The sequence below is a fragment of the Uloborus diversus genome, chromosome 2 (assembly GCF_026930045.1).
Source record: "Uloborus diversus isolate 005 chromosome 2, Udiv.v.3.1, whole genome shotgun sequence".
NCBI lineage: Eukaryota > Metazoa > Arthropoda > Arachnida > Araneae > Uloboridae > Uloborus > Uloborus diversus.
The window spans coordinates 156,279,670-156,296,858 of NC_072732.1; the positions used below are offsets into that span (position 1 = coordinate 156,279,670).

General features: G+C 34.2%; 1 protein-coding gene across 2 annotated transcripts in view; it reads left to right on the top strand.

The window, feature by feature from the left end:
• Positions 1–17,189, top strand: part of LOC129217441 (anaphase-promoting complex subunit 4-like) — a 59,898-nt gene that overhangs the window by 10,468 nt on the left and 32,241 nt on the right. Inside the window, exons 2-3 of one of the 2 annotated variants that reach the window (XR_008580214.1) lie at positions 6,939–7,036; positions 11,749–11,976. The gene's annotated coding sequence lies outside the window, so the exon portion shown is untranslated. The remainder of the gene's footprint in view (positions 1–6,938; positions 7,037–11,748; positions 11,977–17,189) is intronic. The other variant, XM_054851739.1, reaches the window with a different exon arrangement.

The window sequence follows — 17,189 nt, forward strand, 5'->3', positions numbered from 1 at the left end:
CTTCAAAATCATTCCAAAACTTTTATTATATGTAAAGAGCAGGATGTACAGCCATTCAAGTACTTCATTAATATCCTCTATTATTAAATTGAAAAATTCAAAAAGTAGTACATAAAATTTTCATTGGAAAAGTTAAAAATCAGATTAACAATTGTCAAAAATGGTGAAACTTACATTATGATGATGTCCAAAATCTGTTACCTACAGGACAACAAAGTCCAAAATCTGTTATCTACAGACTGCTGATTTAATTTGCTAATTAACAATTTTTACAAATACCTGCTGTCTCTTAATGTTCATATATTGTGTTCTAGGTATGCATACTATACAATAAAAGCAAAATTGATGTCAAATTTGAAATTTTTTGAAATTGCTCAAAGTTAACTTTTTTGTTCTCACCTTTTGAGAACTGCTCACTTCAAGTAGGCATCAAATTCTGCTTATACCTTCACACTTTTTGCATCCCCGATAGAGGATGCAGTCGGAGCAAGAAAAGAAAATATATAAAATTATGAAAACTGAAAATATTCAGGTAACTCAGTGCTCTCATTGAAAAAAAAAAAAAAAAGAAAAGAAAATAATGCCAAATTTCCACCTTTCAAAAACTTTTTTATCCCAATATAATAAAAGAAGTATGTATGAATGGTGGAAGAATCAATAAACATTAATTTTTATGACCATCTTCATCATTAAGATATATTAAAAGAGTATTTTCATACTGAGGCTTTTAATTAATTATTTTTTTGTTTAAAAAAAAAAAATTGCATTCCTAAATTTTCATTAAATGAGAAGAAATAATGTCTATAACAGAAAGCATAATGATTTTCTTAAAACCTACTTATCCTGTTTAACTATAATTGTTGTCACTGATACATCAGATAAATAAATTACATAATTTGCATTGTAACGGATTCGGTGAGACTTCCAACTTTCTTGAAAGGACGACACAGTTCTTGATTAAAAACACAGAGAAATTATTTACACTATGTACAGGAAAGATCGTCAATAACTGCTAAATTAATCATCAGCAATTAAGCAAATATCACACAAACCGTAAACTCAACAGTTACACACGTATTTACTTCCAAATACGAAAAATAACACGGCGAAATGCCTCGCAATAAACAGAGCTAATACACTCACAGCACAAATTCTCAATCGAAACTCAACTTTTTATCACGCGAGACGCCTTTATAAACATCGAAAGAAATCTCACAAATATTCCAAACGCTTCTGGAAAATAGTAGACCGTTATCAAATTTTATCAATGAACAAAAAAAGAAATAGGGGGATTGTATACTTTAGCCATATGTATAGGGGTTGTATATTCATTACGGGAAACTATTTACAGGTTACGTTACTACAATAATTACTATTTACAGGATTTGTAACATTGCCCCATTGTACAGATGTAGCGTCCCTCTGCTTCTTTTCTTCGGTCCTTTACGAGCAGCACAGGCGTCACTAGAATGGCATCACTTCTCCACGTCATCCTTCGCCTTGCTCCAGAAGAAGCGCTTCCGAACTTTATTGAGGGTTTTCAAGACACCAAAATGTCCTCCAGTCGCACTACTATGTATTTCTTTCAGAACACCTGAAATCCTTGATTGGGGAAGTAGTAACTGCCACCTAGATGTTTTGCCGCCATCAGATTCCCATTTTCGGTACAGTACGCCGTTCCGTAAATGGAGTGAGTTCCATTAAAGCCCAGTATCTTTTTGTTGCAGGACTGAAGATGGAAACGTCCTGCCAGCTAGGGCGTCGACTGTCACTTTCCATGAACTCTAAAATTGGTTTTATGTCGGGGTCTTCAAGTTGATCTTTTCGAACTTGGTCATCACTCCATGGATCAGGTTCTGATGATGTTGGAGTCACTGTCACCTGATAGGCAGTAGGGCTAGTCGTTCCATACTGTTTCTCGATTCGGGAACAATAATTGCAGTTCTCAGGACAGGGTCTTCTTGATAAAGCGTCTGCATTACCGTGAGACAACCCTTTTCGGTGCTTGATCTCCATGTCATATTCCTGGAGCCGCTGTATCCACCTGGCTATCTGGCCTTCTGGATTCTTGAAGTTCAAAAGCCAAGTTAACGAGGCATGATCTGTCCGAAGCAGAAATTTTCGGCCGTAGAGGTAATGATGGAAGTGTTCTACAGCTTTCACTATGGCCAGTAACTCCTTTCTGGTGACGCAGTAATTTCGCTCTGACTTTGATAAGCATTTGCTCCAGTAAGCGATGACATGTTCATTTCCGTCAATTTCTTGGGATAAAACAGCTCCGATTCCCTCGTTGCTCGCATCAGTGTCCAGGATGAAGGATTTTTCAGGCTGAGGATAGGCGTTGATGTTAAAGCCTCCTTCAGTCGTAGAAATGCATCTTCGCATTCTTTGGACCATTAAAACTTTTGCTTGCTCTCCGTCAGCTTATGCAAGAGTCGTGCAATGTTGGAAAAACCGTTTACAAACTTCCTGTAGTACGTGCAGAGCCCCAGGAAACTTCGCAGCTGATGGATGTTTTCGGGAAGACTCCAACTTTTGACCGCAGATACCTTTTCTGGATCGGTTTGTACACCTTCAGAAGAGATGATGTGACCAAGGTAGTTCACTTCCCGGCGAAACAAATTACATTTGGACGGCTTAACTTCAGATTGGCTTCCTTAAGCTTCTGCAGCACCTTCCTAAGATTTGCCAGATGTTCTTCGAAACTGCGTCCCACGATGATGATATCGTCTAAGTAGACCAGACAGGATTCGTAGGAAAGTCCTCTTAACACTGTCTCCGTAAGACGCTCGAACATAGCTGGTGCATTGCAGAGGCCGAAGGGCATCACTTTAAACTGCCATAAGCCTTGTCCAGTTGTAAACGCTGTCTTCTCTCGGTCATCAGGGTGTATCTCAACCTGCCAGTAGTCGCTCTTCAAGTCCAGGGTCGAAAACCACTTGTGTCCGGAAAGAGTGTCCAAGGTGTCGTCTATCTGTGAAAGAGGGTAACTGTCTTTCTTGGTGATTTCATTCAGCCGTCGGTAATCGACACAAAATCTGGTGGAGCCATCTTTCTTTCGGACCAAGACGATGGGAGAGGCCCAAGGACTGGATGAGGGTTTGATTACATCATTCTCCTTCATCTCTTTCAGGAGGGTTTCAACCTCTTCCTTCTTGGTGAACGGTAGTCATCTTGGATGCTGTTTAATAGGGAGGTGTTCTCCAGTGTAGATCCTATACTGCGTTAAATTCGTCCGGCCCACATCCTCCGATGTAGATGAAAACAGATGCTTGAAGTCGTCCACCAAATGTTCCGCAGCAGTTCTTTGATCTTTCGATAATGGCGCACTCCCAATTAACTTCGATGTCAAGGACTCAGAAGACACAGTCTCGGGGGAATTGATTCTTCTAATGATGCAGTTTACTGGAGTACAAGTTGCTAACACTTCACCTTTCCGAATATTCCTTGGCCTTTCACTCACGTTGGCGACTCTCACAGGAATTACATCCTTAGAAATATCCACAAGCGTAGATGCTACCAGCACTCCTTTTAGGTTATTGCTTAAGTTAGGGTATTCAATGAGTCCAAATCGAAAACTATTGCTTTCTTCAAGGGAGCCAGGTATTAATGATTCTGACTTTGAGGGAATCGATGAATCTGTTTGGGCTATTATTTGATGAGCGGATTTTACATCACTTTCTGCAGGGAAAACGGCTATGTCTTCTCTCACCGAGTGCAGCTCATTAGTCTTGAAGTCGAGAGTGAAGTTTATATTTCTTCAAAAAGTCCAATCCGAGAATGAAGGAGTCTGTGATATTAGCGATGAATGCCGTATGATGGTAGGTGGCATTCCCAAACACTATTTCCAAATCCACTTTACCGTCAATCTCGATTTTGTCACCTGTCACAGTCTGGAGAGTTACTCGTGGCGATGTCCACAGCAGTTTCAATCCAAATTCACGAGCCACATCTGTCCTAATGATTGTCACATTGGCTCCAGTGTCGACAATCAGTCTGCAGGGGTTCCCATTTACATGTGCGTAAATGAAAAGTTCATCACTGCCACTACTAGAAGAGGAAATCTGCAGAGCTCTGGTGGTGGTGATTTCCTTCCCTCGCGTAGCTTGGCGAGCCGGACAATTCCTTCGCAGATATCCTTCACTACCGCATTTCCAGCACTTCTGCTCTTGTTTCTTTTGGGCTGTTATGGTGCTCAGATGTCTTGCCAAGTCACCGAGTTGTCTCTCAAGTTCAGCGAGGTGGGACGACCTGGAATCAGACTCTTCAGCTTCCTGAGTCCGGATTAGTTGGCAATCCACACGGGTTGCTTCTTGGGCGGCCTTGTATCTCATCGCATACACAACAGAGGTCTTTGACATCCGCCATCCGTAGAGCTTTCTGAATTTCCGGATCTCGAACCCTGTCGATGTAGTAGTTGAGTGCCAGTTTGTCTCGAACATCTGCAGGGCAGACGCAAAAAGCAAGATGAGACAGTCTCTCGATGTCCGCCGCAAGCTCTTGCAGGGTTTCCCCGGTTTTCCGGAAACGGGACTTCAACTGGAGTCGGCTGAAATCTTTCTGGCACTTCTCACCGAAGCGAAGCTCCAACGCAGATGTAAGGGCGGCGAAATCCAGGCGCTGGCTGTCCGGAAGGGTCTGGAGAATGTCTGCTGCGTCACCTCTCAGGGATGCTGCAAGATGACAGGCCTTGGTAGCAGAGTCCCATCCGTTCGCTTCCGCCACTATCATGAATTGAGTTTTGTAAACCTGCCACAAAGTTTTCCCATCAAATGTGGCAAGTTTAATGGACGGTCGAGCAACCGATGTGGGAGCGCCAAACTGTACAGAGCTGCTTTCCGCGGTCGCCAATCTCCTTTCCATGTCCTTAATTATTTCTTCCTTAAATGAAGTCAATTTCTTGTCTTCTTCTTCCAACTTATTTTCCACATTGATGATGCGCTCTTCCACAGTATCAAATTTTTCTTCCAGAGCATCGACTTTATCTCCTATGGCGGTTAGTTGATTCTCCATCATGGTTTTCATCGACGTTAGGTCACTTTTCATTTCATCTTGACTTGTAGTAATTTTAGCAGTTAAATCACTATTTAACAGTTCTTGGTTAGTCGCTAATTCATTTTTTAATTGGTCTTGATTAACCGCAAAACTTTCAGTCAAGTCACTTTTCACAGCATTGATTGCGTCAAGAAGTTGTTTTAATTGATCATCCATTGCGCGAGTAATCACCATAAAAACAGAGTCTATAAATTCAAACAGTCTTTATGAAAAAATGTCCAAAGTCACACTTACTCCAAGAAAGTCTAGAAGAAGCCCCACGTTGGGCGCCAAATTGTAACGGATTCGGTGAGACTTCCAAATTTCTTGAAAGGACGACACAGTTCTTGATTAAAAACACAGAGAATTTATTTACAGTATGTACAGGAAAGATCGTCAACAACTGCTAAATTAATCATCAGCAATTAAGCAAATATCACACAAACCGTAAACTCAACGGTTACACACGTATTTACTTCCAAATACGAAAAACAACACAGCGAAATGCCTCGCAATAAACAGATCTAATACATTCACAGCACAAATTCTCAATCGAAACTCAAGTTTTTATCACGCGGGACGCCTTTATAAACATCGAAAGAAATCTCTCAAATATTCCAAACGCTTCTGGAAAATAGTAGACCGTTATCAAATTTTATCAATGAACAAAAAAAGAAATAGGGGGGTTGTATACTTTAGCCATATGTATAGGGGTTGTATAGTCATTACGGGAAACTATTTACAGGTTACGTTACTACAATAATTACTATTTACAGGATTTGTAACAGTATTTTTTTTTCTTCAATCTTTTTATTTTTAAAGTTCTGTAATGAACATCAGACTTGTGATGAATTTAGTCTTGCTTATTTGTAGTAGTTAATATTGTCTGAACTATCACAGTAAATTAATTTTTCATTATTTATACCAAGGCCCATTTACGTATTGTATTTTTTATAATAGTTAAAGATTTTCTAACAATATTCTCCAATAGAAATGTATACGTATGATGAAATGGAATTACAAGATTTTACTCTTAATTATTTAATTAATTGCGAAGAAATTAGGTACAAATATGAATATTAGACATTCCTTACCAGTTAATTGATAAAATTCTCATGATTTTCTTAAAATAAAATTGTTTTTCTTACAAATAGTGAAAAAACCAAATAAACCTGGTTTAAACCAAAAAAAACCTGGTTAAAAAAATTTTTGTTTTTCAAAGGGGGAAAAAAACGTTTTTTACCAACTCTGATAAAAAGCAGTAAATACCTCTCTATGTCATATGCAACAATGAATCCTTCTACAGTAAAACCTGTGTGTAACAATACTGTCTATAACTATACTGTGTATAACGATAACCTGTCTTTAACAAATTTTTTTTTTTTTGGTCCCAGCAAAATGTCAGCTTGAATAATCAAACTGTCTATAACAATAACCTGTTTATTACGATATTTTTTTTAGGTCCCAACAGTATCGTTGTAGACAGGTTTTACTGTATAACCATGGTATGCCAATGCATAGGGACTGTTTAGTTAACATGTAATAATGTATTTGGTGTAATAATGTTCCGTTTAGTTCATTAGTTAAGCAACAGACAAAATGAGTCATTTTATAGAAGGGAGGGGGGGGGGGGGGTAGCTCAATACTTTAAAATTTTCAAATATCTTTTTAAGAATTTCTTTTAGTCCTATTTATACTGCATCATATTCTTTGCGTTTTAAAATTTCAAAAGATCTGAAAACTGACAAAACTATATAAAGGTTTTAACTGATATTCATAATGTCTTCACATTCTACGAACCTTGCTTATTTAAATGATAAATTTAGCTTTTTTCCTATTTCTATTTGTAATTCCCATCTGTGGAAAAAGCTATGTCATAATATTTACAATTTTTTTTACTATAGGCTAAATACAGCAGCTTAATTTTGACGAAAATTTGTGATTCCAGATTTTTTTCGTGTGCCATTGTATTTGTTTGCTCTGCTAAATACTGATTTTTTAGGTAAGGTTTCTATTCTTTATGTAACATCATTTTTACAAGCACGTTTTCCTGTTATGTGTTTCTTTCAGTCTTGTTTGTATTTGAATGAATGTTGTAATTTTATGACTTGTAAATATTCACAGATTGTCACTCTATCTAAGCTTTTTCTAATTAGAAATTCCCTTCATGGTAAACATATCAACTGTGAAGTAAAACTGGATTTGCACTAAAGCAAGCATTTATGTTTAATTCAAAATTACCCAACTGAATTCAATACTTTAGATCAGAGCTGGCAGCCTTTCTGGAAATGAGAGCCATTTTTTCTTGGACGTAGTAAATTATTTTTTCAAAAAAGCGAAATATTAGTACATATATCGCTAATAGTAGAAAAAATAGTATGATGGATATTTCCTTTTAAAAATGTACCCAATTACTCGTCACCATTTGGCACGTCAGAAGTAGGTGAAGCCAACCAGCATACCAGGAAATTAAAATTTTCTGGCATGCAGGACAATTTTGGATTTATTTTGCAAAAAAAAAAAAAAAAAAAAAAAGGAATGGACTGAAAAAATTTGTTTGATTAATGAATTCAAACAAGCTCAGAAAGATAAAATTAATGTGTGTATGTTATTAATGTCCACATTATCGAAATATGTGGTCTAAAATTTTTCTAAAATTTTAGAAAAGTCACCAAATTTAGCGAGTATAGATGAGTAATTTAAAGCGTCTTTCACATGCTTTGCAGTAGGATGTCCTATCCTGCCGAACCCAGATAGTGAAGTTGGGTGTTTTTTTTTCAATTTCTGATCTTTAAAATTGGTAATGTTCTTAAAATTTTCTCGGACTTTATATCTCCATAAAGATTTTATATCTCCATAACATGGGCATGAGAGAAATAATTTTTGTGTCAAAAAAAAAAAAAAATGTCCCAATATGCTCTTTTGATAGCTACCTATTTGAACTTTTTTTGCTAATATGTTCTTTGTGTGGGTCCTTGGTCAGGATCTATAAAATTTGTTTGGTAAAGGCAATATTCAGCTAATTTTTCAGTACTGTATTATACTTCTCAAGAGCGAAAGTACATGGTAATTCCATAAAGGTTCCATAAGTAATATGACCGAATTCATAAAAAATAATTGATAAATTATATTTGTACAAGGAATCAAAAATCTTCAAAATAGCACCCTCTCGTTCATACACTGTTGGAGGTGGTGTTTCCATGCCTAAAAGGCCTTTTTCGGAATGTCCTTTAGAGCCAATGAAACATGTGCCTGGATGCTTCTAACCATGTCCTTCCATGGTTTCTTTTAACTGCAGAAACAATAAAAAGTCAGCAAGAACCAAGTTAGGACTGTAGGGAAGCTAGGGAAACTATAGGGTGTGGGTCCTGGCCAGAAAGTCATATACAGTGGCTCCCAAAAGTGTTCATACACCTACGACTCTCAATGAAATAGGCCCTTATTCATTGGTTAGAATTAATATTTCGGAATAGGTATTTAATTATAAGATCTATGATCAATTTTCAACAAAACTACATGATCATTTTTAAAAAAATATTAAAACTTAATTTTTAAAAAATCAAAAACCAAAAAGTGCTGGAAATTTTATCTCACAAAAGTCTTTGTACGCTTTGAAAAAATTTCAAAAAATTAGTAAATTATTAACTTTTTACTAAGTTATTATTTAGTAGATTATCATGCAATAGCAACAACAGCTTATAAACGTCTGGGAATAGATTACATTGTTTTTTCTTTCTTTTTTTGTGCAATTTCTGAGTAAGTGTTCAGCCGCACTTCGAATCTTACTGTTTCTAGTTCACTTTTCGTTTTAATGGTGTATTTTCGGAATCTAGCCACCAGATATCTCCAAATATGTTCCATTAAGTTTAAATCTGGCGACTGAGGATATATTTCTAAGCTTAAGGACAAATTTTGAGGCACGAAACGCAAACGTGTGCTTCTCATCGTTATCCTGATAAAAAACAAAGTTGTTTCCGAGTACCAAATTTTGGGCTGATAGTTTAAAATTGTTTTTTAAAATACTTAAATGAACAGCATAATTCATTATTTCATCAAAAAATTCAAAATTTCCAAGTCCTGATGCTAAGATGCACCCTCACACAAGAACACCTTCACAAATGTGACCAGATTTTACAAGCTAAAAATCAGGACACATGATGGAGGAGGGGGGGGGGGTAGAGAGTAGTTTTTTTCCCTACAGGCTTAATATTTTACGTAACAGAGAAATGCCAAGAAATAACTCAAATGTACCAATAAAGAACTCGAATTGAAAATAATTTAATGGTATTGATGTAAAGAATATTGCATCACACAACAAATTTATTAATCAAAATTATTATTTTCAGTTGTACTTGCTCCTCCTCTTCAATCCAAATCATGGTGTTCAGCGTATTAAACATTAAAGAATAACATTTTACATGGCGTTCTTACGTTTACTGACAGCAAAAAATCGAAAAAGTGTTTAAAAAATCTAGATTGTATTTTATACTTCTTGTGTGACTAAATTTAAACAAAAAAAAGCAGGACTTTTTTGACAAAGCGGGACACTTTGGCGGGACAGTAAGACAAAAAGCGGGACTGTCCCGCCGAAAGCGGGACATCTGGTCACATTAACCTTCACCGTCCTGATTAGCTGATCCAACTAAGTTCTTAAGATTAAATTCCATATTTTTTTCTTCCATTTACGATTATACAACAATTTAACACAAAATGTGGAATTAATTTTCATCTATAAGTAAGACGTTTGTTAGAACTGAAAATAGAGAATTTGAATTTTAGAATATTCTCAATGTTTTGTGTTATTGTTTAATTACTAATGTTGTTTATTTCATGTTTATGCAAATTAACCTTGTTCTGTTTTTCTAATGGCTTTACTTTTGGCGTGGCAACAGTGTTGTCTAATGTATAAAACTGCCAGTATTGTGGTAGTCAGGACTTGTTTTTTCATTTTCTTCACGCGTGTGTAAACTAACCATGCTTTTAATTTGTTTTTAATAAATAGTTTTGTTGAAGTCAAGTGCTGTCTCTCTACTTTAAATTCAGTAAAATAATGAAGTAAGAATCTAGGACATTGAATCAAATGTCCCGTACCTGCAACAAGTTTTAGCATGTTTAGATCTAACAACGTTGTTCCAAAACGTTTTGAGCTTATTTATCATTGATTTTACGACGGAAAGCGTAAGCTTACTGTTTTTCGCGTGAACAATAAAATTTCTGCGGGAAGAGGTCCCATTTAATCCAGCTAATCCGAGAACTTGGCGAATAATTTTAGGTGAAGATTAAACGTAAAATGTTTCATTCAATTATGCAGAAACTTTTTCAGTTCTGAAATGTGTATTTTTTATATTTTTTTTTAACTGTAAACCTCCAATCACGCATTGTTAACTTTGTCAGTTGACCTTTTCTTACCTTGTTTTCGATCCGATTCTTGTCTTTAAAGCATTTTATCAAGCACTTCACTATAGAATAGCATAAATTTACCAATTTAGAGACATTTCAAACCAATTTACGGCTACTGTGAGGGAAAAAAATCAAATTTCAAATCATGTTTGTTGTTTTCAACGTATGCCTGCCATTTAAAAATAATAAGCTCAATATTAGAGAATAAATAAACAAAAAATTAAATGCAAATGACTTTACATTGTCATTACAATGCAAAAATAGTAAAAAAACCACATATGATAATTTTAATTATGAATTTATTCAAAAATAATTCAGTAACGATGACTTTACTGGCGTATTTTTTGTCTGTGTCTTCGTTTTTTGACAAATTTCAAAAATAAAATCTGGCAATATTTTGAAAAAAACTACTGGGTTTTATTCAGAATGGCATAGGAATGGTGTGAAAAAAAAGGACTACATATTCGAATTCAGTTTTGCGTTATTTTGATTTTACTACAAAATTGCAAGGTATACGAACACTTTTGGGAGCCACTATACAGTGAAGGCGTGATGACTCTGCGCAATGTCTACGCGTCCTAAATGTTGCTTCGGCTGTGCGTTAACATCCTTTTCATTTTTTTGAGCATTTCCAAGTCAAAAGCTGTGTTCTAATCTTAACAATTCAAGGGACATATTTCTGGCACCAGTCCCTTTGATTAGAGACCTGAATGTATTTGCCCTTCATTTAAGATCAGTCGCAGAGAAAATTTATAAAAAATAACGAATATGTTCACGAGAAATATTGAAAATCATTCGAATTCAAAGTTTATTTATTGTCTAAAAATTAACTGGTAAAAGTTTACCTTGATATAAACATGCACAAAAAAAATCGAAAATTCTTACTGAAAGCTACATTTATGCTTTCCCCTCTCAAAAATTTGTCATATGGGCTCTGTGCGAACAGATTGTACTCCACTCATGACGAGCTTTCTATAGAAAAGTTGGAGGTGTAGTCTTTGCCCATAGGTAAATAACATATATGTTAATCGTGATGTCATCATACGGAAACATCGTAACAAACGCTAGCAACGTATGTTATTAACATACATACCATAACTGCTCGAATCTCTGCCCAAATATTCTGTACGTGTGTAAAAATCCTGCCCGATATAGAAGGTTCCATATGTACTAAGCCATGCCTTCATTCCAATCTATGTTAGCCAATGGAAAATTGGCATTATAATTGGAATGTATCGTAATCATTGGCTTGGCAATGCTAAGCAGACGACGCTATACCTTTTTTTTTCGATTTACATCGTACCTTTGTGTTAGTTCTCTCTCTCAGTTATGGACAGCAAAGAAAGGCGGCGGCAATCAAAGGCCTCGAAGGACCAGATGGCCTGTATGATCCAATTCATGGAGGAGAATCCGTCACTTTGTAAAGGAAAACTAACTGCCACTTTTACCAAGCAGGACAGAAAACGGAAATACGAGGAGATGGCGACCCTCCTCAACCAACTTGGACAGGGGCCAGCAAAGTCGGCCGAACAATGGAGGAAAGTAAGTATACTGTGCATCTATTATATTTATTTGAATGCATGGTTAAGTATTGTTCATTGAGCAGTTTGTTTTCTTTAGTATTGTAAGAAAAAGAAGTCTCATGACAGGGTAGCATATTACAGGGACAGATACTGAAATAACTTTTGGAGGGGGCTAGGAAATTGAATAGAGTACCCCCCCCCCTCCCATCTTCCCTACATACAATGTTTCATACCTAAGTTTTCATGAATTTCTTATTAAATGTGATTTTAGGAAGCAATGAATGTGAATTTATTAAGGCCAATTAATCTACCATTACTAAATAAATATTATGCACTAATATTCTTTGAATGTAGACATAAAATATCTTTAACATTTCAAATGAATTAAAAACAAAACCAAATATGATTTCACCAAGATGCTATAAAATGAGCGGTTTAAATTAGAAACATTGTCATAATGACTATAACACAAGGGTAAGGTATAGCAGGGCAATAAACCCATACCACATTTGAGTTTTTATAAATCAATTTATATTTTAATCATAAAATAGGATGTTATTAAGATAACCATAGTTTTTACACACACAAGTTTTATTGAAGAATTCAGAGACTATTTCTTTGTGAATTTCAAAGCAGTTACTGATTTATTTTTAAAGCCATGATATAGTTGAGGTGACATTTTGATACTACAGGCCGTTTTCATTAATATCATGGTTTTGCAAAGAAACTACCATGTGATTTCATTCATTTTGCATTTTTTATAAGCTGAAAAATAAATCTATTATTTGACAAATAGCTCCCTGAATCGAAAGGACTCTTTTAGGCATGTCTACATATGTTTTTAAACTGTTAATTATACTGAAAAACAAATGTTAACAAATTTTCTGTTCCTCAATGTACTTAGGGTGCTTCTTATACATTTCAAAGTGCTGAAAAAGAATATGTTTCCAAAAATTTTCTATCACCCTCCAATTTAAAAAAAATTCATTGATAAATTTCGGATTATTTAGGCTATCTTATAGCAGTTACAAGTTTACTACATTTTTCTTTTAGATTCATTTGATCCATAGACGCATATTTTTTTACTCATTACAGTGATAGAATATAATAAGAGAGTAGAAGCCAAATTCTCTTTGATAAGTTTTATATGTGCGGCCTTGAGCAGATGGCATTTAGCATTCCGTATTGTTTCAATTTCGCGCAAGATCACCGTAGTTGAAGTGGTCTTCCGGTGCGTGGAAATGCTCTGCCATCAGTTTCCAAAGCTTATCCTTGCATATTGAAAGAATCTTATGAAAATATGAAGATATTGCTTCATGAAATTGACTACTCACATCATAAGTGGAGTGTATGTACAGTTTTTAAAGTAATTGCCTATTCTCATTTTTCTGCAACTCAAATATACAATATACTGCCATTTTCTGTGCCAGTGGGACAGCAGGGCAAAAAATGAACATTATTTCAAAAAGAAATGACCAGAGCTTAAACAATATATATATATATATATATATATATATATAAAATAATAATAATAAAAGTGAAAAATATTGAAAAGACCACACCAAGAGCCCATAGATGCGCAATGCAGCAAAACTAAAAAGCCCAAGTAAATATAAAATTAAGCAAACAGAATTAAATATTAAACAAATTATAAATAACAAATGATGATAAAAAGGAAAAGTGCAAACAGCTATTAAGTAGGAATAGATAAAGAGTGAATCCAGAGCTCATCAGCCGTGGAGGATTCATTAATTATGGTCAAAAGACCAAAATTTTAACTATAAACTAGAAGAGAATGTTTAAGCTCCAGTACGTGTAATATAGAGTAACAATTGGCAAACGCACCACTTGCTAAGCTAAAAACAATAAACTAGAGCTCAAACCTAAAACTAAAAGCAGGGGGTTTCGCCTCGACTAATTAGGAAAACAAGTTCCGATAATTAGCCTACGGGACAGTACCTGCCTATAACAAAATTGTCTTACCTTGAAATCCACGTAAACAAAACCAAATCCATTGTTCAACCTGATAAAAAAACATTCCAATTGTCAACAAAACATTAAAAACATAAAAACAAATCCAGAAATCAGTCCATAGACATACCAAGTCGCCTGTTTCGCACGTGTAAAAAATTCATCCACCCCAGTGATTCATAAAAAATGGTTTGTCACGGTTGTATCATACATTTACACAGTTAAACAGTTTCAAAAGAAGCGAAATGCTCATCAAAGGCTATACTTAAGCAAATGTATTCAACTAGATTTTTAGGGAAGTAATTACTAAAAAGTAAGTACTTGAGTACTGAAAATTCTTGCTTAAATGCAGAAATGGTATTGCAAATTCTTTTAATTCTGATAGCTTGCGAAACAATAATGCCAATAAAAACCTTTTTACTTAAGCAGGAGCAAAAATCTTGTAAGCTGTTAACTGTGAAATTGAATTCACGTCTTTTATCATAGATTGTAGTGGAACAATTTGAGTCAATTTGTATGTTGATATCCAAGAAATTAAAGCTATTTTGATTAGAACTGGACTTTTTGAGCGTTAATGAACTATGATAAATAGTTTTGCTAAGTTCAGAAAAATTAGGAAAATTTATACACAAAAAGTCATCAATGTATCTGCAACAAAGAGGTGTAGAGGAAGGATTGTCAATTAAATATTTTCTCTCATAATATAAAAGAAAAAGGTTGGCTAATGTAGAGCTAAAATTAGCTCCCATTGCTATGCCATTAATTTGTAGAATACATGAATTACCATTTTTGAAAAAATTATTGAAAATACAAAATTTAAAAAGACCAAGAAAAAACAATTCATTAAAATCAAGGGAATCCTTGACTGAATTAAAAAGTTCTGAAACAGAGGAAAAAAGTTCAATGAGTGGGATATTGGTGAAGAGGTTTTCAAAATCAAAAGTTTCTAAGTAATTTATATCAAGCATATTAAGTAAATTGATGACTTCAACACTATTATTAACAATCCAGAACCAATTCATTTGTTGAAGTTTAAGTTGTTCAAGAATTTTTTTGAGAAACTGTTCAAGCTTTACACTCAGATTTTTTCCAATGGTGTTGGTGGCAGAGCAAATAAAGCGAAATCCAACAGGTGTTTTATGAAATTTTGGAATTGTATATAAGTAAGGTAAGTTAACAGAATCAGGACGTGGCAATTTAAAAAGTTTGTAAGCAGCAGCAAATTTTTTGATGATGGAGGATTCATTAAGTTTGGAAGAAACATAAGTGGTGGTTTTTTCTCCTTCATTTTTCAAAATATTAGCATATAATTTTATGCAGCAGATAGAGTAATTAGAACTGGCTTTATCAACAACTGTAAAGACAAATGCTTTTTTAAAATCATTGATGGCATTATTTTCATCAGCAGAGAGATGGAAGTATGAAGAATCTGTGTTAACAATATCACGTAAACGTGATTTCAGTTCAATTAAAAAGTGGTGTCTATATTCAAGAAATGCATTAAGTGGAACATTAAAACAATAGGGGATTTTTCTTAAAAAATATTCAAGTTCAAATGTAAGCTTATTAAAAGCTTTTAGGAAATTAATACGAAAATTAGGCCGATATTTAGTACCCAAACTAAAAAGTTTAATGAGTTTTTTGTTTTGTAAAAAATTCAAATCACCGGTCAGAATATGACCAAGATCAGAGTTGAAGAAGATGGAATTAGAGTAATTAGCACAATTACAATCAAAATTCAAATATTTATCAAAATTTTTTGCAACTTCTTGATAGTTTAGAATTTTTTTCGAGAAAGGAGGATTGAATTTGTAGCTGAAGACAATTTGTAGATCCTTGATGGGAAAAAAATCCAAAAGTTTACTGTGTAGTTTTGAAAAGTTTAAATAGTCGAAGGATTGTTGCAAAAAACTAAAGGTGCAGTAGTAAGTTTGATGTTGTTGAGTAGAACCAACTTTGTAGATCAGAAGATCATAACAAAGAAATTCAAAGTGTGAATTTTTAAAAAGGTAGTTTGGAAGGAAATTTTTTAGTTTTTTTAGAAATTTATGTTTTAGACTGAAAAGAAATTCTTTTGACCATAATTAATGAATCCTCCACGGCTGATGAGCTCTGGATTCACTCTTTATCTATTTCTACTTAATAGCTGTTTGCACTTTTCCTTTTTATCATCATTTGTTATTTATAATTTGTTTAATATTTGTAATTCTGTTTGCTTAATTTTATATATATATATATATATATATATATATATATATATATATATATATATATATATATATACAAAATGTTCCTCTAATCGCTTTAAAAAAAATTTATATTTTCTCCACTTTACACATAAAGTTGCGATGATGAAGAATTTCATTAAAGAAATTAATAAAAATGGGTGTGGATCCAATACTGGCAGGAACAATTCTCACTTATGCAAAAGTTAAGGAGGGTATTTTCCTTGACCCACAACTAAGAAAGCTTATGAAAGACCAAAATTTTGAAGTTAGTTCAAGTGATTTAGGAAAAACAGCATGGATTGATTTTTAAAATGTTGTGACTCAGTTCTTAGGAAATAATTGATGACCTAACTATGAGAAATTAGATAAAGACATGTTAAAAAGTTATAAAAAATTATGGTGTTCAATTTCACTGAAAATTTCCCCCTGAAAGTATGGGAGCTGTGAGCGACGACCATGCAACTGCTTCCACCAGTTGAAGCGCAATATGAAGGGCGGTTAACTCCTAATATGCTCGGGATTACTGTTGGAAACATATTAGAATAGTATATCTTATTTTAGTTTGAGATAGTGCCGATAAGAGAACATCCGCATTTAAGGCTTTTGTTCAGCTACACGAAGTTTGAAATTTAGGAAATTTTTTACGAGTATCATTATTTTTTCATCAAAAATCTCTTCTATTCTTCCACAACTTTTTAAACAAAATATAATTTTTGTGTTTTATACTAGTTTTCCGCTTTGTAATTGTTCATAATGTGATAAATGACAAAAATATTGTACATGTATTGAATAAATTTCATTAAATTGAAATTTTAAAGATTTTATATTTTTCAAAAATCTGTGGGTGATGAGATAAAAGAATATTTTTATTGTCATATTATTTTTCAGCACCCCCTAAAATATATGTCACAACTTACTTACTGAGGAACAGAAACCTTGTTTACCAGTGTTATTGATTCCATCAGAGAAGAATTGATGGACGAATCGCAATATTGCGTTACCTTGAATTCGAAACCAGTGAGTTGACTATATT